An 18,947-nucleotide genomic window follows, 5' to 3' on the forward strand; every position below is an offset into this window, starting at 1 on the left:
AGAGTCCAGGCACTGGGAGCCTGAGAAGCAGAGGTGGGAGACAGAACAGCCCAGGTCCCAGCCCTGACCTCAGGGGAAATTGCCAGGATCACTGGTGCCCTGGCACCCACCCTTCTCCCACACATGTCCCCACCCCTTACTGCATGTCAAATCTGCAGCAGAAAGTCCCTGGAGCAGGTACGCTTTCTTCCAGAAACATGGGGAGTGAAGCGGGCAGTGTGGGGAAGAGAGTCCCTGGTACATGGGACCCACAGGCAGAAGATGAAGAGGGAAGAAGCAGCAGGAGGCAGGCTCTGATGAACACTTGGAAACTGCCTGGGATTGCACGTGCAGAGCAGGAGTTGCAGTAAATGCCAGAGAAGGAGCAGCACAGCCCCTAGGGCTGACCCTGATCAGGGAATGAACTCCCTCTGGTCCAACTCAGACCCCCAGGGACTGGCTGTTAGCAGGCACATGGGCACAGGCATTTGGAAGGCAGAATAGATTGGAGCTCCTGGGAACTCTGGGAAATGGAGTCCAGGCTGCAGCATCCCTAGAGACACCAGCTGGGCCTCCCCAAAGGCTGCAGTCGGGGGTGGGTGCCCACAACCAGAGGGCCTTTGCTTTTGTTAAGTCCCTCCTTCCTTTCCTTCCCAACCCAAAATCTCAGGGATCAGTTGCTATTCTTCCTTTCCTGAATCAAATCTGAAAGAGTGACACTCACTGCTGCTAACTGACCCCAAATCCTGGCTCCCTCATAACCTCTGTCTCTTCCAGAAAAATCTTATTTACTACTTTGGCCCTAGAAATCATAAATGACTATGATAGAATGTAACTTTTAACAGAGGTGTGGAAGGCATGGGTTAATATCCAGTTTTGAGAATACAATTTTCATTTGTATTTTATTGATGTTTATAGTTCTTTTAAGATTTATTGATTTATTTGGAAGTCAGAGTTACAGAGAAGGAGAGGCAGAGACAGAGAGAGAGAGAGAGGGGGGTGTTTTCCATTGGCTGGTTCACTCCCCAATTGGCAGCAGCACCACAGCACCGACTCCTTATAGTTCTTTTCAAATCATTTTACACTGTCTTTTTATTCATCTAGTACAGAGACAGAAGAATGGACACAGAGCTAACATAGCTGAGTATTCAAGGAGACAGGTTAAGGGGTTAAATGCCTCATATCATATCATTTATACCTTAGATTAATTCTGGGGACAGTATTATCTGGAGTTTACAAAGTAGAAACTGAATGGAAAGAGCTTAGAAAAATACGGTGTTTTTTAATATCATTAAAAAGGCCAATCAAGGGGCCAGCACTGTGAAATAGCAGGTAAAGCTACTGCCAGCATGGACATTCCATATGGGTGGAGGTTGAGCCCGGCTACTCTGCTTTCAATCCAACTCTCTGCTATGGCCAGGGAAAGCAGTGGAAGATGGCCCAAGTCCTTGGGCAGCTGCACCTGTGTGAGAGACCCAGAAGAAGCTCCTGGCTGCTGGCATTGGAGCTGTACAGCTCCAGCCATTGTAACCAATTGGTGGGTGAACCAAAAGATGGAAGATGTCTCTCTCTCTCTCTCTCTCCCTTTCTACTCTGTGTAACTCTGACTTTCAAATAAATAAATAAATCTTTTTTAGAGAGCCAATCAACATATAACACTAGCATAAAAATCTTTCTTTTGTCTTGTGTCTCAGTTTTTAAAATCTGATTTCTCAAAGGGAAAAAATGTGAGAGAGATGAAGTATACCGACAAAAATAATTTACTGTAATTATTTACTGTAATTATTTACTGTAATGATGTACTGTAATTTACTGTAATAATTTGCTGTAAAGAACCATATAGGATTATAACTTGTCTAGAAAACAAAGGAGATTCAAAGTTGCTATTATTTCATGGTTATTTTTTCTTATTTTTAATATCAAGATAGTATATAAATATTATGCACTCCTAGGTATTTGTGTGTTGTTTGATATGTTTTATTTTTAAGCAGAAATTCAAAGAGATAACTGGGTAACATGGAGTTATGTGTTTCTGATTACTTCTCTCAATTAGAGATCATGGGATTAGAGTTAGTGCTAGATTAAGAATGCTTCAATCTTTATCCACTGACTTCACATCAGTATTTACTATGTTAAACAATATTCTTGGGGTAGATGGCTCTTTCTTGCCAGACTGTAAACTTCATGGGGTCTAGAAACATATTTGCTTTGACACTAAAACTCAGCATCTTGACAGTCAGTCTTTTAGTTGAATAAATACATGATATACAAAATAAATATTTCTGCCCCTCAAGAACTGCCTAAGAGAGAAGAAAATAGAAATCAATTTGATGATTCTCAGTATTAGGTGAATATATAATTTGTCGTTCTGACATAAGCTTGGTCATAAAAAGGGAATATGAATAATTACACACAGTTGAAGTGTATGAACACCTAGGGCCAAGCGGGATAAATGTTCACCCTAGCTATGTATGGCACTCCATGTCAATAGGAGAGGAAGGAGGAAGAGGGGAGGGAGTGTAGGTGGGGAGGTGGTTACGGAGGGAAGAATCACCATGCTCATTACTTAGCAGCAAAGAGGGAATCTGTGATCATTTGTTGCTTAAGAAAGGGTGATAGGCATTATTTAATTATAATGCAGGCATCAGTGTTCTCCTGAAATAGGAAGTCTATAACTCAGAATTCCTTGCTGTTTCATCAAAAACAATTCAAAACAAAAACCTAATTAAGCATAAGAGGAAGTTACGCATTAGAAGTCTATTCTAATCTCTAGGAGGTTCAGGGGTTGGAAAATTCATCCAAAATCTTGCTGAAAAATGTCCCATACATTTTCCATGACCACTATCCATCAGCATAAGCTCTTTTAAAAAAAGATTTATTTATTTGAAAGTCAGAGTTACACAGAGAGAGGAGAGGCACAGAGAGAGAGAGAGAAAGAGAGAGAGAGAATCTTCCATCTGCTGGTTTACTCCCCAATTGGATGCAATGGCCAGAGCTGAGCTGATCCAAAGCCAGGAGCTAGGAGTTTCTTCCAGGTCTCCCATGTGGGTTCAGGGGTGCAAAGACGTGGGTCATCTTATTTTGCTTTCTCAGGCCATAGCACAGCTGGATCATAAGAGGAGAAGCTGGGACTTGAACCAGTGACCATATGGGATGCTGGCACTGCAGGAGGCAGCCTTACCTGCTACACCACAGCACCAGCCCCCATAAGCCCTATCTTCTGCAGAACCAGCACCCCAGACACCAGCCACCACATGGCATCCCATGGCACACTCACCCCTGGCAATGTTCTGCAGCTCCTGCTCCTCTCCACTTTCACTGCAAGAATCTGCAACTCCTTGTTTTCATGCAAGTAATTCTGATTCAGATGATGCCCCTGACACAATTGGCTGGCAAGTGCCATGGCATGTGTCCATGACCTAGCTAAATGCACAGCTGGGACATTTTAAACTTTTCACTGCCATGGTGAGACACGGACTCCATCTAATGAAGTAGGGGATTTTTCAGGGAGTCTAGAGAATCAAATATGACAAAATGACAAATCTTAACCAAAGAGTTCCATGGTACAGATGAAGAGAACCCAAAATGTATTTTTCTATCTTTTCTTTTCTGAGTTAAGTGCCTAAAAACAAAGCCAATGAGGGTTAAACAGACCCATTCTGAAAATTCCTTAACATCTTCATTTTCATCCAAATTAATATATTGCTTGAAGAAAATAAATTTTACATAAATGAAAATGCAGTACCACAGACAAGTGTACAGAACATAGGCCCTCAGTTAGCTTCAAACCATCTGGGTCCATTCATGTGTTCTTCCAGAACCCAAGCTGCAGTACAATAGAACCACAGCCTCTGACATTCCTCCTCCACCCTGATGGATCTTGGGTTTTCCTCCCACCTCCCCTCTCCTGTGAATACATCAGTAGCAGAACAAATGGAATCCAAAGATAGGATGATGTTATTTAACATGGAATAAACATAGTGTTTTAGTCAGTACAATCCTCAATACTACACTAATATTTCGGAGTTCACTGATTATGAAAGTAAGTATAAAAAATCTCTTCCTAAGTAATCATAACATCGAGAGCTGAATGTAGACTTTCAAATTGAAAGAAAGAGAGAATAGTGTAGAGATGTGTATCTCTATAATAGAGATTTACCGCTGTACTTTATAGACAGTACACCATGTTTGTATTTTTTTTTTGGCAGTCTGGCATAGTTTATTATATCCAGCTTGTCACTTTGGAAATTTTATGATTAGACACTAATATACAACAAATTTTGAATCCTTACAGATAATATAGAGCACCCTAGGTCCTCCCAAGGGCAGAAAACTGACCAAGAGCTCATAGACTGGCTGCAACTGCAAGAAGCAGATGAAGATATCATCAGAAAGATACATATTCCTGCATTGTGGCTGCTGAGCAGTTCTGCCCTTATGGATCTCATCTCTGTTTCAGATCATTAAAGAAAGTTGATGCTTTATGAAATTTCTAAAGATTTCACTAATGAGAATCTAAAATATCTTCACTATGCTAAGAGCCTCAGAACAGCCCAAAGACTTGGGCCATCTTCTACTGCTTTCCCAGGCCATAGCAGAGAGCTGGATCAGAAGAGGAGCAGCCGGGACTAGAGCCAGAGCCCATATGGGATGCTGAAACTTCAGGCCAGTGCTTTAACCCACTGTGCCACAGCACTGGCCACAATGTAGTATTTCTAATAGAAGAGTTGGTTAAGTCATTAACTCCTCTAAAATACAAGTTAAGTATTAGTTTTGAAACTCTGATTCATTCATGAGAAAAACAAAAGGTTAATTTTCACTCTTTGCTTGTGGGTATGTAAATTTTCTTCTAAGAAATTAATCATGACTTTTACATCTCAGACCCTATTATGAGTAAGTAGAGAATATTGTGGGGTCATACGCTCATTCTATCAAAGGAACATTTCTCCAATTAAAGAAAACATTATGGGCATCCCATATGGGCACTGGTTGGAGTCCTTGCTGCTGCACTTCTAATGCAGCTCCTTGCTATGGCCTGGGAAAGCAGTAGAAAATGGCCCAAGTGCTTGGGCCCATGCACATGCATGGGAGACCTTGAAGCTCCTGGCTCTTGGCTTCGGATGAGCCCAGCTCCAGCTGTTGCAGCCAACTGGAAAGTGAACCAGCAGATGGAAGACTTCTCTCTCTCTATGCAACTCTGCCTTTCAAATAAATAAATCAATCTTTGGGAAAAAAAAAGATGTCCAAGTCTTACATCAGAGTACTGGGCTTCAGTGCCTAGCTCTGGTTCCTAACTCCAGCTTCATGCAAATACTGATCCTATAAGGCAGCACTGATGGCTCAAGTATTCAGGTTTCTGCCCACACATGGGAGATTAAGAATGAGTTCATGGGCTGGCGCAATGGCTCACTTGGTAAATCCTCTGCCTGCAGCACCAGCATTCCATTTGTGTGCCGTGTTCTAGTCCTGGTTATTCTTCTTCCAGTCCAGCTCTCTGCTGTGGCATGGGAGGGCAGTGGAGGATGGCCCAAGTGCTTGGGCTCCTGCACCTTCATGGAAAACCAGGAAGAAGCACCTGGCTCCGGGCTTTGAATTGGCATAATGCCAGCTGTAGTGGCCATTTGGGGAATGAACCAGCAGATGGAAGGCCTTTCTTTCTGTTTCTCTCACTGTCTTTATCTCTACCTGTCAAATAATCAAAAAAATTGAGTTCACACTCCTGGCTTCAGCCTGACCCAGTTCTGGCTGTTGCAGGCATTTTGGGGAGTAAAGCAGAGAATCAGAGTGCATTTTCATTCTCTCTCCCTCTGCCTCCTAATTAAGTAAAAAAAAATTAAAGACACTCAAACTGGACTAAAGGAAATAATATAGGTAAGTGTCCCACTTCTTTCATATGACCAACAACTAGGTACTAAAAGTTTTCAGTTTTTCCACTCACCACATCCTTTGCCCATGGCATTTAATTTCCTAGGTTTTAATTTTTCTTTTCCCTAGGTAAAATGTGACCACTTGGTGCCAGTGCTGTAGCATGAGGTAAGACACTGCCTGCAATGTGGGTATCCCATATGGGTGCTAGCTGAGTCCCAGCAGCTCCCCTTCCAATCCGGCTTCCTGCTAATGGTCCCAGAAAAGCAACAGAAGATAACTGGGGCCCTGCCACCCAATGGGACACCCAGATGAAGTTCCTGTCTTCAGTCTGGCCCAGCCCAGGCCACTGCAGCCACCTGAGGAGTACACCAGCAGATAGATAATCTGTCTCTTCCACTCTGCTACATTTTCAAATATATGCATCAATCTTCCTTTAAAAAATAAAAACGAAAACCATTTAAGCTTTCAAAGGTATACAAGAAAGAAGTATACAGCACTGATAAATTCAGGACCTAAACCATCTTCATGAGTGAAAAAAGCAAAGCAAAGAGCAATATACAGAATGATACTGAGTGGGTTTTCAAAAGCATATATTTTGATCCCTAAATTTCTAAACCATGAACATGATTATTACATAAATATATTTATATATTTTTAAGAATTGTTTTATTTACTTGAGAAAGGTCTTCCATCTGTGGCTTCACTCCCCAACTTACTGAAAACCTGGGGCTGGGCCAGGGCAAAGCCAGGAGTAGGGGTCAATGCTATGGCACAGCAGATTTACAACCTTAGCTTGAAGCACTGGCTCCCATAAGGGTGCTGGTGAAAGACGGGGCTGCTCCACTTCTGATCAAGCTTACAGCTTATGGTCTGGGAAAGCAGTAGGAGATGGCCCAAGTCCTTGGGCCCAAGCCTAAGTGGGAGACCTGGAAGAAGCTCCTGGTTCCTGGCTTCAGAACAGCACAGCTCCAGCCATTGCAACCAGTTGGGGGTAAACCATCAGATGGAAGACCTCTCTCTCTCTCTCTCTCTCTCTCTGTGTGTGTGTGTGTGTGTGTGTGTGTCTGTAACTCTTTCAAATAAATAAACAAATCTTTAAAAAAAAAAAGCCAGGAGTCAGGGAAATTTCATCCAGGTCCCTCGCTTGGGTGCAGGACCCAAGGATTTGTACCATATTCTGCTGCTTTCCCAGGTATGTTAGCAGGGAGCTGGATCAGAAGTAGAACATGCAATTGGTGCCCATAGAGGATGCTAGTGCTGCAGCTGTTGGTATAACCCATTTTTGCCACAGTGCTGGCCCCGACAATTTTTAATTCCTAGGAATTCACAGGGATGAAAGAAGTATGGCAGGATACCTTTTTATTAGAAAAAATATTTTATTTATTTGAAAATGTTATATAGAGATGTAGAGAGAGAGAGAGAGAAAGAGAGAGAGAATATTCTGTCTGCTGGTTCACTGCCCAAATGGCTACAATGGACAGAGCTGAGCTGCTCTGAAGCCAGGAGCCAGGAGCTTCTTCTGGGTCTCCCACATGAGCAAAAGGGCCCAAGGACTTGGGCCATCCTCTACTGCTTTCCCAGGTGCATTAGCAGGAGGCTGGACTGGAAGTGGAGCAGCCGGAACTCTACCAGCACTCATATGGGATGCCTGTATTTCAGGCCAGGGCTTTAACCTGATGTGCCACAGTGCTGGCTCCAACAGGTGACCTTTTACTCTCAATAATCTCTTCTTGGTATTGGCAGCAGTTTGTAATTTTTTGTTTATTTGCCTTCTTCTTAATCTATATTTTTAAAAAATTACAAAATGTTCCAGCACCCTGAGAACCTCCATCACAAGGGCATACAATCAGATGTTTGTCCAGAAAAGGGTGGTGTAGATGCAAGGTGGAAAATGCAAGGTGAGTTGATTCATCTTTCTCAGGCTGTGGTTTCCATGGGCAACTTTTACAACCAACTGCCTTATTTGTTCCTCTTCCACAGAGTGGAAAACATGTTAAGTCATCCTATTTAGCCAAAAGCCAGTGGCAGCACTTCAATATGTCATCAATCCAGGGACAGCATTGTGGTACAAAGAGGTAAGTTGCCAACTGCAACAGCAGCATGCCTTATGGCACTGCTTTGAGACTCACCACCTTCACTTCTCATCCAGCTCTTTGCTTGGGAAAGCAGCAAAGATTGCCCAAGAGTTTGGGTTCCTGCACCCACATGGGGGACTGGGACAGAGTTCCAGGGTCCTGGCTTCAGCCTGGCTCAGCCCCAGCTTTTGTGGCCATCTGGAAGTGAGCCAGCAGATGGAAGATAGAGATCTCTCTCTCTATTCCCTTTACCTAAGCATACATTACATACATAAATGAAGATGCATCAATATAGCAACTTGTTGAGGAAAAGTCTTCTGATTATTGCAGGGTATTGTCTCAATGCATAAAAATATTCAGACACAAAAATTATAAACTGATTTATATTTATATTTCTCAACCACATACTTTTCAGAAAAAATTGTCTGCCACTCAGCATCAGGTATCAGTCTGAAAGCATTCATTAAAAAATCAAGTTATTTTACTAAACACAAAAACCTCTAATATAGGCTGCATATAAACCAGTGGCTTCCATGGATATACACAGATTGATTTTTGTTAATTTACAGGGATCACTGCACTTCCCTGGCATGGAGCTGTCTGAAGAGTTTAAACACTGATGGGTGTGGCATTATTTCTGATATTTGCTTATTATCCAGAGTGCATTTATTCAATATCTATCATGAACTCCACACTCTATAAATCTATTTCAAATATGTAGATATTTAATGGTACTTACACACTTACAAACTGAGCTAATCCTCCTAACTTCTCTCTGGAAAAGCTATGCCTTTGACATTGCTTTTTTTCACTCATATGGAAATGCATAATATGCTTCTGTATGGTACTTCAGAATTTATAAAAGGCTTTTCAGGTAAGATTTACATAACATCGTGTGAAAGTGGCCAAAGGACACAGTCTTCTCATTACAGAGGGGAGAGGTATGAAGTCACTCTCTGAACAGTTACTCAGATTCTGTCAGTCAGGTTCAGAATCTTATTAGGTATCAGATACACATCTAGATTTTTTTTCCCTACTGTCTCTGTCAGAATTCCCAGCCTGTGAGTGAACTTCAGTCTGAATGAATGCTAATATTCAAGGTTCTAAGTGAAAAAATTACTGAGGTTTGTATTGGTGAGGAAAGCATGTGTCTAAATGTTACTTGTATTTAATAATAAGTATTGAATCACATGAAACTGAATATAAGATTATGCAAATTTTTAAGATAAAGAGCATATATTTAAAACCACATTCTTACATTTTGCAAACGTGTTGAAACACCTTACTGGAGCATGTGTTTGGCATAGTGGTAAAGCCTTCCACATCCCAGTCAGAATGCCCAGGCCTCAAGCCCTAGCCCTGCTTCTGCTTCTGGCTTCCTGCTAACAGAACCCTGGGAGGCAGCAGCTGATGGCTCAAGTACTTGAGTCTCTGCCACCTGTGTGGGAGACCCACACTGAGTTCCTGGCTTTAGCTTGAACCAGCTCTGGTTGGTGCAGACATTTGAGGAATGAGCAGTAAATGGAAGGGCTCTCTCTGCCTTGCAAATAAACAAAAATAACTATACAGACCTTTTCTTAAGGTGTCTTGTTCACATCTAAATGAGTTCCCTTTTCACAATAAAATACCTAACTGTCCTCTTTAGTAACAGTGCATGTTTTGCTCTCCATGTCCACTCCTGAGCTCCCAGTACTGGCAGCTCACCCTAGTAAACTGACTGGTTCCAATGTTCAAGTACTCATCTCCCATTCTCTTTTGGTGGGCCTACCGGAAAGAAAGGAGTGTATCTACAGTAATAAATATCTTACTGTTGCTCTTGCTGTCCACTTGCATGCCTGAAGGATGACCAGCTGAATACACACTGAAGTTCTGGACGTAGTTTCCAAACTTCAGTCACTTTGCAGCAGCGGGACTCTGTTCTCGTCAATCACCTGAAAGCCTGCAGGAGTAGGGAGAAGCTGTGTTTGAAGAATTCACAAATACAGTGCATTGAAGCCAACCACTACCACCCCCACCACACCCCTACTTCAGGGTTCTGGCAAATCCCAAACCAGCAGTTTGGGACCAGCAGTGGTTCAGGAGGTGACCTTGACTCCTTACTCTGAACAGCTCCAAAGTGCCTGGTGCACCCAGCGGGAGCTCAGCGCCTCGACTTCCTGCCCTCCTGCCCTCCCCACCAGGAATTCGGCTCCCAGAGCCTCCAGGAAGCCTGCAACAGACCTGCAGACTGGAATGTGTGTCCAGAGCTAACCCAAAATACAGGCCCAGCTCAAGTGTCACTTCCCCACAAAGTCACTGTCTTCTACTCCCTCCCGGAAGGGTGTAGGCCAGCACCCAGCACTCACAGTTGCGGCATTTGGGGTTCACCCGTTCTCCCACGAGGGATGATGCCCCCGTGGGAACCCCACTCCACCTGCGGGCAGGGCTGGGGGAAGAAGGGCTGAGCCAGCCTCCACCCTAGGAAAGTCCAGAGCCCCAGCGCCCTTGCCGGTCATGGGTTCTCCCTAAGTGTGCTCTGAGCCAGGGCCACAGCCATCAGCAGCTCTCTTGCTTCCAGAATCTGCTGCAGGGCAGCTCAGGCTCAGCCCAGCAGGGGGCATCAGGCCAATCATTGCTGCCCTGGGGCAGGACTAGAGCTGCAAGACCCACCCCATGATAGGCTGGCTATAAAGGCGGTGGTCATTGGTGGGCAGCTAGTAGTTGTGGTGTGTGTGGGTGATGTGGGTGGTGTTAGGTTCTTGGCCGTCCCATTTTGTACCTTGTGGCTAGAATGCAGGTGGTGGCCCGAGAGTCAGGAGGGACAAGAGAAGAAGAGAGAGACCTGGTGAGTGCAACTGCCCACCTCTCCCACCAGCCCTGCTGGCTGAGGCTTGCAGCATGTGCTGCAGTTGGGGAAGCAATGAAGGCTGAGTCTCAGCAGGAAAACCAAGTGTGTGGTGCTAATTTGCTCACTGACGCAGCATCTATGTGGTCTGCATGGGCAGACAGGGGGAAGCGTTTGGTAGGAGGGTGCTGGAGGCACACTGGGCCCTTGTGCAGCAGGGGGGTGGTAGCTCATTGCCTCTTTCATCTCTCCATTCATGCAAGTCATTCATAAATCCCACATAGAGGAACAAGTGAGCAGGGGTCAGGAGCAGTGCTCTAATGTTTAGGCATTTTACTTTGTGGAGGGGGTTGTATCCTTGTCAGCCTACATTCAAAAAAGATACTCTGTCCCAGGAAAACAAGAAGACTAGGAAAGTCAGCATACCCAAATTGTTTCTTTTAATTTTAAAGACTCTCTTGTGTCCAACTGTGGTCACTATGCTAAAAGGAATATTTCGAAGACTGTGAACATTTTGAATGTTGAGCAAGGAGTTGCTCTCCTATGACATGGGTGAATCTATTGTAAGAACAATATGCATGAGTACATTCTTATAGAATATTTCTGCAGTGGTTTTTGAGTTCTTACAGATTTGAGTTTTATAAAATGATGCCAAATCATTATATTTACTTGTTTACTCAAGAGACACAAATATTTTTCTTTAAAGTGAAGAAACAAATTGTAAATGTTGAGAAGCAATTAATTTTGGGATGTGGTAATTTGCAATAACCAGTAAGGATGGCTAATATATATATATATATATATATATATATGTACAAATTTAAAATGCAAACCAAGAAGTGAAAAATGTTTTTGTTACTTTAAAAATGAATGTTATAAATTCTCTCCTTAAACTATATTTCACTGGGTACGTGGCTCACAAGGCTAATCCTCCGCCTGCAGTGCTGGCACCCCAGGTTCTAGTCCCGGTTGCTCCTCTTCCAGTCCATCTCTCTGCTGTGGCCCAGGAGAGCAATGGAGGATGGCCCAAGTGCTTGGGCCCTGCACCCACATGGGAGATCAGGAGGCCATGGTGGCCATTTGGTGGGTGAACCAATGGAAGGAAGACCTTTCTCTCTGTCTCTCTCACTGTCTAACTCTGTCTGGCAAAAAATAAATAAATAAATAAATAAATAAATTTTGCCTTGTACACTCTCAGTTCTTATTCTGAAGATGTTAAAGTGTATCACATTTTTATTGAGAAGCAAAGAAAAATGTTCCATTTTAGAATATTGAAAACATACAATTTAAATTTTGCTGAACAGCTTGTAATAGTTGAATTTGTATTTTTAGGCATAAATATGTTTTCTTCTTGATGTATCATGACAGATATATTATTTTCATGGTAGTGGAATGTATGAGGTAAATGATCCAACAGATTTGTTTTCATTAGATCAAACTTTCCATGGGGTACCTAAACTTAGAATGAGTTTGATATCACAACACTATTTACATTCTCTGTAAGAAAAATAAAGGACATTTGTCCCTAGATTTCAAATCACAGAATGAGATAGTCCAATTTATTTTTGGTTCTCAGTGAGGTATTGCTCTGTTTTATAACACCATGCTTTCATGAAAAATAGATTTTTATTCAAAAGTTCACATTTGTACCACATTTTTTTTCTGTAGGTCTAAAATTTTTCTAAAGGTCAATCTTTCTATAAAAAAGTTCATATGTGTTGCCTGATGTAATCAATTTCTTTTTTTCTAGATTTATTTTTATTTATTTGAAAGACAGAGTTATATAGAGAGGTAGAGACAGAGAGAAAAGTCTTCAATCTGCTGGTTCACTTCCCAATTGACTGCAAAAGCCGGAGCTGAGCTGATCTGAAGCCCGGAGCCAGGAGCTTTTCTCAGGTCTCCCACACAGGTGCAGGGGCCCAAGGACTTGAGCCATCCTCTGATGCTTTCCCAGGTGCATTAGCAAGGAGCCAGATCAGAAGTGGAGCAACTGGAACTCAAACCAGCACCCATATGGGATGCTGGCACCCTAGGTTGGGGTTTTAACATGCTGTGCCACAGCACTGGCCCCTGTAATCAATTTCTAAAGTGTATACACTGACAAGAAGAATTACACAAAGTACACTCATCTAACAAGGCATATCTTTGCTAAATTTAAAGACAATGGCTTTACCTGCTACACGTAATGCTAGCCTCAAGTATTTGCTTTGGAGCAATACTCATCTGCAGTTTTCATAGGTTTTATCAGAAAGTATCATTTGATAGTAAATCCTTTTAGTGAATATATGAAATAGATCAAACATTGAATTTGTGAAAAAAAAATGGCTGCCATTCAGATCATGCCAAGTCTAAGGCTTTGCCACTTCATGATTATATATCCTTGGGCAAACCAGTTACTTACCTCTTCATGCCTCAGTTGCATTTTCTTTAAAGTTAAAATAACAGGAGCTACCTCCATTTTTCTGGAAACATAAAATTCAGGAAACATCACCTGGTATAAAATAAATGTTAGCAATTATTATTATTATCTATTCACATTTTCCTAAATAAAGGTATTTAAATATCTGTGCCTTTATGCTTAATGTTGTAGTGTACACATTTAGATACAACTCAAAATTTATTTGAAATTATATACATTCAAGTTTTGTAAAACTTCATATTTTGCTTGACATGGTAACTCAAACTAGATTCAATTCCTTTTAATTTGATGAGTGAGCCATTTCTTATCTAATTCCCTGGATAATGTAACTTATTCACTCATTTGTGCTTTGCGATGATACCTGCCTCTTTGTCAAAACAGTAACTAAACTGCATCATTTTTGGTCAAAAATAAATCAATAGAGTAAATTGGTATTTAAAGAAAGGGACTATTCTTTGGCAGTAATCTGAAACTAGCACATTGATGCACTTTGGTAAATGCATTGGAGACTTGCTGATTGTGTATGTACATTTGTGAATGTATGTATGGTACATGGGTGTGTGTGTGTGTGTGTGTGTGTGCTCAATTTAAAGCTACAATAAAATTGTAGCATTATCCAAAGAAATAATTCTAGAAAATCATAGTTTGCAATGATTTTTGCTCTTTGGAGATTATGATGTTTAGATGATGCCTAAAGTTTCTGTGAATTTTTTTCAGAATTCTAGTAATATACAACACTGAAATTCATAAAGAAGGGGAAAATAGTTGGGTTCAAAGATATCATTAGACTACAGAACCAATCAGCCATAATTCAGGCCTCCAAATTAAACTACTTGTATGAGAAAATTTAAGTAGTTGTATTGATGTCACATATTGTTTGCAAACAAATGTATCTTTTTAAAAATTATTTATCTATTTACTTATTTATTTGAAAGCCAGAGTTACACAGAGAGAGAAGAGGCAGAAAGGAGAGAGGGAGGTCTTCCATCTGCTGGTTCACTCCCCAATTGGCTGCAATGACTAGAGCTGCACCGACCCAAAGCCAGGAGCCAGGAGCATCTTCTGGGTCCCCCATGCGAGTTCTGGGGCTCATGGACTTGGACCATCTTCCAGTGCTTTCCCAGGCCTTAGCAGAGAGGTGGCTTAGAAATGGAGCAGCTGGGACTCAAACTGGCATCCATTTGGGATGCTAGCACTGCCAGGCTGCAGCTTTACCTGCTATGCCACAGTGCCAACCCCAAATGTATATTAACATTACTGTATTTGGTAAACACATAACATTAGTGTTGAAAGAATAAATAATTATAAACCTCAGTGAAGGCAATTTGTCATTAGGTAACAAAACCATGCAATGCATTCAATTGAATTCTAGTCCAGATATTTTTTCATAAAGAAATTTTAAACAAAATTATATTGATGCCAAAATATTCACAATAGAATGATTCCCTGAAGTGCAAACATATGGTAATCATTTACATTGGATGATTGCTTGATAAAATACATCGATAAATTTCATGTAGTCTATCATTTAATAAATCCTTTAAATTAATTGAATTAGTTTGAGGATATGCTTTGAAGAGTGTCTATAAAAAGTGTAGGGCAATAATTTATACTGACAATCATAACTTCCCCCCCACCCATAACCCTCCTATTTCCTGCTCCCTCTCCCATCCCAGAAGATTACAAAATTGTATGAAGGACATTTGTACAGTAAACAAATATACTGATTTCTCATGTAATATTTGAATACTTGAAGCAGAAAGGCTAAGTACTTCTTTGCCAAAATAACATGTTTTCTCCAGTGTAAAACCCATTTGCCATCCCAATACACAAAGGGATTTGGGGCAAGAAGGAAAAAAGAAGTCCACACATGCAGAAATTTTAAGCAAAACAAAATAGAGAATGTATTTAGTTTCATGTAAATCACACAAGAATTAATAGTATTCCACCCATTTCAAACAAATATTTTAAGTTTAATGAATGAATGAATTTTCAGTTACATAGCAGAAAACTTCTACCCTCTCCCATAAAACTGAAAGAGAAACTTTTTAAAAGTAAAAACTGATGAAAGAATTCTGCAATACATGTTAATGTTAAGTAGCGCAGCAGAGTTTATTTAGAAATACAAACACACACACAGAAAATAAATACATTAAAATCTTAATGTCCAGTAATAGTTCAGGATCCAATATGTGTGCAAAAGATTCTGGATTTCCCAGTCACTTTGTATAGGAAATGATGTGCTTTGCTATGTAGCATGTAACTTTAGATTCCTGAACACCTCCACTTTGCTTCTTACCCTGAGTCCCAGCAAATACAGGAACACAGCTGTTGAGTCATTTATTTCCTGGATTTGGGAATATCAAAGAATTAATGAGTATACAAACTTGTACAGCAAAAACCAAGAATATCCAAGGGAGTTCAGGAAAATCAATTGAACAAGTCAAACTACTATGAATGTATACTGAATGCTCTGTTTTTAATATGTCTTACTTACCTAAAAAGACATGAGGGCTATTGCTCTCTCTCTTAATACAACTAAGGAGAAGATATCACCAATGCTCAAGAAAAATGAATACACAGCAGAGCTAATACAAAATTCCCAAAATCTAAAATAGAAAAACTGGATATGCACTCTTTACACATACAATGAAGTGGCAATGAATTAGAACAAATCTAAAATTAGAAAAACTTCTTTTTTTAAAGATTTATTTATTTATTTGAAAGTCAGAGTTACACAGAGAGAGGCAGAGAAGAGAGAGGGGTCTTCCATCCACTGGTTCACTCCCCAGTTGGCTGCAATGGCTAGAGTTGCGCCGATCCAAAGCCAGGAGCAAGGAGCTTCTTCCAGGTCTCCCACATGGGTGCAGGGGCCAAGGACTTGGGCCATCTTCTACTGCTTTCCCAGACTTTAGCAGAGAACGGGATGCATATGAGCTGCCAGCACTACAAGTGGTGGCTCTACCCACTATGCCACACCACTGGCCCTGAAAATTCTTGTCAAATTAAGAACATTTAACCTTTGTTTTGGAATGAATTATTAAAATATCTAAACTGGGTGAATACATAATTTCTTTCTTTAGAAATCAGAAGAGAAAAAGAACACTTCAAGGCTACTGTGACACCACACAGAAGGAATGGAGAATCATGACCTCAATTAGCCTAGGGACAGAATAAAATGGAGGGAAATAGGAACAACAGAATTAAGATGAATAAGCTTTGACAGCTGAGAGAATCTGAATCTAAAGAAAAGGCATGCAGTTAACTGAACCAATAGAGATAAGTCTGAGAGGAAAAAACATTGTTAAGACATATTAATGGGGCCAGAGCTGTGGCTTAGTAAAGTGAAAAAAAAAATCTCAAATTTGTTTTTAAATTATATAATTAAAAAAGATAAAAAATGATGTTCAATCTTAAGTCTCTACAGCATAAGATATACATGAATTTTCCCAGGTTCTATTTGCATTAATTAACAAAGTTTCATGGGTATAATCACTAGAGTGGCTCCAATAAGTCTTTTTATAAAAATTATTTTTTAGTTTGACAGGCAGAGAGACAGTGAGAGAGAGAGACAGAGAGAAAGGTCTTCCTTTTTCTGTTGGTTTACCCCCCAGTGGCCGCTGCGGCCAGTGTGCTGCGGCCGGCACAATGCGCTGATCCAAAAGCAGGAGCGGGGTGCTTCCTCCTGATCTCCCATGCAGGTGCAGGGCCCAAGCACTTGGGCCATCCTCCACTGCACTCCTGGGCCATAGCAGAGAGCTGGACTGGAAGAGGAGCAACTGGGACAGAATCTGGTGCTCCCACCAGGACTAGAACTCGGTGTGCCTACACCGCAGGTGGAGGATTAGCCTATTGAGCCATGGCACCTGTCTCCAATAAGTCTTAACCTGGGATGCAACTAAATTTAACAAGGATACTCAATAGGAATTTTAGAAGAGTTCAAAAATATGTTATCTGAATAAAAATAAGTACTTTACTTGGTACATCTCATATTAACTATACTATTGTCTAAATTTCCAATTGTCCGGTGTACTAAAAAAATCCCAGAAGCAGCACAGTTGGTCCAACATGATGAAGAATAAAATAAAGATTTTCAGTTACAACTTGCCTAGAGAAAATGAGAATTCGCAGATCCCAGATTAAAATAGCCAAGAAGGCCCAATAAAAGAAAACTCAATGTATTCATATACTAACATTTATTACCTCAGATTTATTTAACAAAAAGGTGATTATTCCAGCTATATCCCATTAGGTAGCCCAATTTTACCTGCTAAATCCATTAAAAGAAAAAAGCACCTCATGATATGTTACTAAAATCATATTGCTATATGAAATCCACCATGTCCCCTGTACCTTATATTTAATGTTAACAGATCTGATGAAAATCAATAGATAAATGCTGTGTCTTAACCAAGTGTGCAAATGCATTTTGCTCCAAGTTTTTCCAAAAACCCCTCAGTCTTAAGTTTGCCTTCACCTTGAAAAGACACTTCTGAGGTTTACAAATCAGTCCAGCTTCTTTGGGCCTCCCTCCAATGAAAGGGGCTAAAATCCATCAAAATAAACTCTAGGCACTGTCCTTGTGCTCCCAGTGACTTTTTCACTCTAGGGGCTCACAAACCTTCTAAATTCTTTAGATCACCTGTGATGTCCATTAGTTCTCAAAGACTATGATGCAAGTAATTTCCCCTCTTGGAACCTTGTTATTAACTGTGCTGTATGAGAAATGAAGTCTCCTACACACCTTGTGCTTATGATTCTCCAAACCATGTTGCCTGCTAGGACTTTGGCCATGAATATAGGACAGCAATACCTGAACATGATTACTGAGATCTCCTTAATAAAGGATAGACTGGGGCCAGCACTGTGGTGCAGTGGTGTAATCCTTTACCTGCAGTGCTGGCACCCCATATGAGCACCAGTTCTAGTCCCCATTTCTCCTTTTCCCATCCAGCTCTCTGCAATAGCCTGGGAAAGCAGTAGAAGCTGTTCCAAGTGCTTTGGTCCCTGCCAAAATATGGGAGACCTGGAAGCTCCTAGCTCAGATTGGCCCAGCTGCAGACATTGCAGTCATTAGGGGAGTAAATGAGCATATGGAAGACCTTTCTGTGTCTCTTCTTCTCACTCTCTGTAAGTAAACCTGTCAACTACATAAATAAATTCTTTATATATATATTTACATTTATTTATATATTTATGTATATAAATATATTCATATATAAAATATATAAATATATTATAATTTATCATACAATATATTATATAATATGTAATTATAAACAGATAATATTATATAATTTATTATATGTATTATATATATAAAATATATATATATATAATATATATATATATATTATTGAGTGTGGCCAGGTTGAAACCAGGAGCTTTTCCTCTGATGTGTGTCCCAGGAACCCAGGTACTTGGAGCATCTTTCACTGCTTTTTCAATCCATTGGTAAGGAGCTGGATCAGAAATAATTATTTATATATAAATAACAAATTCATATATAATAATTATATACAATTATATATTTATAATTATTATATGTAATTCTATATTATGTATAGAAATATATAATATAATATATATTATAATATATAAATATATATATGATGGACCAAAATATGGTATTCTCCATTTGGCAGAAGGGAAAGGCTCCAATATCTACTGTCTATGTCAGTATGTCAGCATAATGCAGGAGGTAACCCCTCTACCAAATAAGAAAAGCTATTTCAGTTCAGCTGGACATCATTCTGCTGACTGTTGACCTTATTACTGTTAG

The sequence above is a fragment of the Oryctolagus cuniculus genome, chromosome 13, assembly GCF_964237555.1.
Source record: "Oryctolagus cuniculus chromosome 13, mOryCun1.1, whole genome shotgun sequence".
NCBI lineage: Eukaryota > Metazoa > Chordata > Mammalia > Lagomorpha > Leporidae > Oryctolagus > Oryctolagus cuniculus.